Source organism: Betta splendens, chromosome 15 (genome assembly GCF_900634795.4).
Source record: "Betta splendens chromosome 15, fBetSpl5.4, whole genome shotgun sequence".
NCBI classification, from domain to species: Eukaryota; Metazoa; Chordata; class Actinopteri; order Anabantiformes; family Osphronemidae; genus Betta; species Betta splendens.
This window is the reverse complement of record NC_040895.2, coordinates 13,673,385-13,678,343: the sequence shown is the minus strand read 5'-3', so window position 1 is coordinate 13,678,343 and position 4,959 is coordinate 13,673,385. Positions and strand designations below refer to the sequence as shown.

The 4,959-nt window shown below is 50.4% G+C and overlaps 1 long non-coding RNA gene across 1 annotated transcript; it reads right to left on the bottom strand.

The window, feature by feature from the left end:
- Window positions 1-575: 575 nt before the first annotated feature.
- LOC121201672 (uncharacterized) lies at window positions 576-4,425 on the bottom strand. The gene is made up of 4 exons (XR_008692577.1): window positions 4,295-4,425; window positions 3,564-3,722; window positions 1,449-1,532; window positions 576-832 (listed from the first exon to the last, which is right to left on the bottom strand). It is a non-coding gene; the product is annotated as an uncharacterized LOC121201672 (long non-coding RNA).
- Between the last annotated feature and the right edge of the window lie 534 nt (window positions 4,426-4,959).

Genomic DNA, 4,959 nt, shown 5'->3' with positions numbered 1-4,959 from the left:
CTTTGTGTGCGAGGGGCCTGGCCCTCTGAATGACAATAATCCCAAAGCACCGCTGTGGCGCCGTGCGTGCGAATCAGGGGGCTTCCTGTTAACACCGCGAGTGGGTGCTGTTTGCGTGACCCCGTGGCCCCGCTGCTTTGCCAGGAGGCCTCTGCCGTGACCCGCGGGGCTCCCCGGGCCTCTGCGGTGCTCGGGGCCCGGCGTGGAGGCTGCTTTGTTGTCTGCGAGTCTGTGCCAGGATGAGGCACCGAAGCGAACGGACAGGGTGGAGGTGAACGACGTGGGTTCAGGCGCGCGTCTTCCTTCCAGATCCACGAGGGAAATGGAGAGCGACTTGTCCAGAAACACAACAGACCTACTGGACCTCAGGGGGAGCTCGCGGTGGACACAGGAGCGGTAGCGCCGCGAGGACGGCTCCGTTAAGGATCCACTCGTCACCTCCTGCCTGATGTCCTCTGCGAAGCAAAGACTGCACTCCACCAGTTGGACGCCCCTGTTTTCCGAGCAGACCTGTCTGCACTCCTCTGAGGCTTCGCTGCAGCAGTTCTGCGGTCAGGTCTGCGCGCGGGGTGGGAGACATGCATTTCACCAAAGGTAGATGTGCGGGCGCCTTCGCGTGCGCGTGCTGACGGATCCTTGGAGGTGGAGGAGGGACGGCGCCGGTTTGGACCTCACCGCACCCCTTCCGGAACGGGCTGGACCTCCGCTGGCTGCAGTGTGAGGACTGTGTTAGTGCTCGAAACGACACGCGCTCCTTCTCCTCCTGCCCCCGACACGCAGCCAATGACAGGACATTCCTGTGCACCGAAGCAGCGATGTCCTCACTCGAAGCCTGCGAAGAGACAAAAAGCATCCTATTAGCAGCGTCAGCGGGCTGAGGAATGGATAATCACTCTGAAGGGAGGGATATCATCCACCGCGATGCTGCAGATCTGCACTCCTGCGTATGTTAATCCTGTTTTTCAAGATGTAAATTGATAGGCATCAAGTAGCAAAGACATTCATGGAACAATCCAGATTAGTCTTGTTTCTTGTTTTGGCCTTTGAACACAGCAGATGCTTTAATTGCACCCGTTTCCTGCTTTAACCAGGAATTTTTCGCAAGTCGGCTTAATGAATAACTCACTCCTGCTCAAAGGTTGCTATAAAATGGATGCAAATTTTGAAGACGTTGCCCAAAAAGCAGCAGAGATCAAATGTTTACCATGATGAAAATGAACTGTTTCAGTTTCAGTAATATTTGTATTGAACACATGGACAAGTCTTTCATACTGTATCCCAACAAACATATAATGTAAAATCACATTTATTTTACTCCCTTTGGGCAAAACCGTTTAGGAAGGAGCACAAGTCAGTATCTACAGCTTATTTGCAGAAACTGTAACTTTCCAGGTCAGTGAGACCCGGCGAGCACATGCGCTGGCGTTCGTGCGCCCTGAGCTGTTTACCTCCTCGAAGTTAGGTGTCAGAAGACTTGGGAATCTGAGTGTGGAAACCCACTGGCATCGACCAGCTGTCTCCTAGTTTCTCATCTGTCAGTTCACAACAGAAACAGAGTTTACATGAGGAAACAGTAGTTTTGGGGCCGCACCGTTATCATACGTGGATCAAAACGGAACACGCTTCCAAAGGATTCTTCCAGCAGCTCATCTACCCGTCTGCTAACCTGTCGCTAAAGCTGCTTTTCTGCTAACGCTTTAATAATTCATTACCCACTCTATCATCCCATCATTATTCTGTGCTCACGTTCACTCCCATCCATCAACACCAGAAATTAAATCTCTCTCCCACGTGTTTAGCTTCCTCCTCTCAGCTGATGATGGCTCTCCTGCCATGATGTTACTTAACAACAGCGAAAGCCTGAATGTTTGGGCCCATTGTTTCAGGAGGTGGCAGAGGATGTTATTGTCTGTTTACCCATCGCTATGGTGATAAATGATGCCGTTCCTTTAGAAATTATGAGACAGCAAATGCCGTGGAGTCAGTTCAGTCATTTCAGTGTAACTATTACAGTCTGAGATCATAACATAGGGAGGCGTAATTTAAACTTTAAACAAACACGGCAAGCGTGCACAGAATTCCGTTGCACGGCACAATGTCATAGTAAGACCTCGCAAATTGAAGTCATGTTATTGGGCTGTTTAAATTTTGCATGAATGGCACCATGCATACAATACGGGGAAAGTAATTATGTTTACCCTGTGTGTTCCACTTTGAAGCGAGTCACATGGGACGAGAGAGCAAGCCCGAACAGCAGCACGAAAATAGAAATGTAGACGTCCCCATCTTCGCCCCGTTTTCGCTCTTTGATTCAGTTCTGATTTGCAAGCGAGTGTAATTGGAGGAAGGAGCAGCTTTTCATAATGCTGCACCTTATAAAAGTGGGAACAGGAGGAGGCGAGAAGCATAATAAGTTGAACAAACACTGGATTGAAACAAACCACGTCAAGGGTCACAAACGTAATGAAGATGGCGTGACATCGTTCTCCTCCTCCTCATCACACAGACAAACATCCGCTTCTGTAAAGGTTTGCTAACCTCCAAAAAGTCAGGTTGAGCAACTGGAAAACACGCGTACAGTAGTCTGACACATTGTGGTTTTGTGTCATTGTCTATGTTGAGACGTGACTGGCCTCAAGTAAACCTCACCCTTCCTGCAACTGGTGTGTGCGTGTGCGTGTGTGTGTGTGCGTGTGTGGAAAATAGAAAGGGAAAGTGTGTTTGACAAACACGGTGACAGCGCACACTGAGCTGGGCCTCTGCTTGGCAGATGTGGCCATACTCTCATCGCTCCGCGCGCGGTACCCGGTGACGGCGTGAAGCCTTTGTGCTCCTGACAGGGCCAGAAACAGAGAGGGGGCTGTGAGGCCCACAGCTGCTCGGAAGGAGGCGAGCTGTGCAGCGCTGTGGGTATAAAGGAGATAAACCCATCAGCACAGCCAGTCCTGAAATGAGGCTCTCTGAGGGAACTCGGGGACAAAACGCCTGCTCTCAGATGTGTTGTGAAGTGTACGGCGGTGGAAGCCGACAGACTGTCAGGGGCCGCCCGCTATTATTGCAGCTTTCTGCTTTATGCATACAATCTTTTACATCTCTATGTGTTTCCTGTGCTGCAGCGCCGTTCGGCTGATTTAATGAAAAGCCGCCCCGTCGCCTCTTGCGTGAGGAATATTTACTTTGGTGTTTTATTTCCAAATATGCTCCTGATGCTGGAAAACGCGTTATTGGTCAGTGAATCACGGTTTAGTACAGTACATGCCCCCTGCTGTGAGCTGCAGCCGTTGCGTACGGGCTTTTTGTATTAGAGCAATTTGTCAGAGTAAGTCAAGCACGTTGTAGTGATCCTGACTGTGGGTGACTGGAATGTGGTCACATGGGGAATAATATGCTGGCATTCACAGCAGGAAAACACAAGCAGCCCAGAGAGATAGAGAGAGAGAGAGAGAGAGAGAGAGAGAGATTCAGCAGTAATTCACAGCTGAAACAAACTGGTATTTCCTGTAATACCAGGCTCAAATAAGAATGTGCAGATCCAGCCTTACAGCACACTGGAGCCTCCTTACCTGCTACAGCAGTAACCGAGGCGACATCATCCTCTATGAACCCGACTTATCCACTTGTTTCTGCAGGTGCCACAGCTGGATCCCGCTGGTGCTCAGGACCAGAAGGGTTCCCGGGAGTCAGACGGTCTTTCCTCAAGCCCCCGTCAAGCGCCGTCTCAGCTGACAGGGGATCAGGTAGCAAAAGTGCAACTCATTAACCGAGTGGCTATATTTACACAAACAGCCCCGTGAGCCGGTTTAGTCACACGACCTCGAGTGAGGATTCTCCGGAAATGAGAGATGGTTATGACGTGAATGCTAAATACAGCAAGGTGATGATCAGGAGCCTCTCCAGCTACAGTATGAATCAGGCACTATTAAAGAGTACTAAACGTAGTACTGTAGTCCATTTCTGGGGAACACTAAATGGTAGAAATGATGACAGACTAGTAGCATCCCCATTTCTCTGCGCCCCCTTTCTGTAGCTGCAAGTCTCCGGTTTCTGGATGAGCCAAGCTGCTTGTGAGTTATTACTCATTTCTCTCGTCTCCATCACCTTCATCAGTCCCACCGGCTGAGGCAGACGGCCTTCCTCTCCCACATACAGTAGGCAGCCATGATGCTGTCTACCACTAATGGCAGACTAACTAGAGAGAGAGATTCAGCAGTAGTTCCCATATGAAACAGAAACAAACTGATATTTCACATCCGAATAAGAATGTGCAGATCAGACCTCACTGGAGCCTCCTTACCTGCTACAGCAGTGACCGAGCCGACATCATCCGCTCTGAACCAGACTTATCCACCCTTTTCAGCAGGTGCCACAGTTGCTGGCAGTCAGCCGGTCTTTCCTCAAGCCCCCGTCAAGCGCAGTCTCAGCTGACAGGGATCACGGAGCAAAAGTGCAACTCACCAACCGAGTCGCTATATTTACACAAACAGTGACTAAGGCTTGCTTTAGTCACTGTTCGTCTGAAACCGCAGGTTAATATGCTCCGGCAATGAGAGGCATGTGGAGCGGTGTCCTTGGCCGAGCCGTGAAAGTTCTGAGCACACGCACGCACGCACGCGCTTCACGGCATCGTGCTGTTTCTCAGTGAGTTCATTGACTGCAGCTGCTGGTCTCTGCAGCTTCCACACGTACCCTTGGCTTCCTCTGAACGCCGAGGCTAACTACCTGTCTCTACGCCTTCGTCCCAAGGACTCCGGCTCAGGTAGCAGAACAGGTGACTGGCTCTCAGGTTGCAGGGCTTGCATAATAAGGCCCCCACTGCCTGAGTTATTAATGGGGGCTCCTGCAGTTGCCTCACTGACACAGCAAAGACAAGGTATGATGAATTAAAATGTTTCCACCCACTTTTCTTACTCAATGCAGCACATTTCACAGATATTTTCCCAAAGTGTCTTGAAAACACGT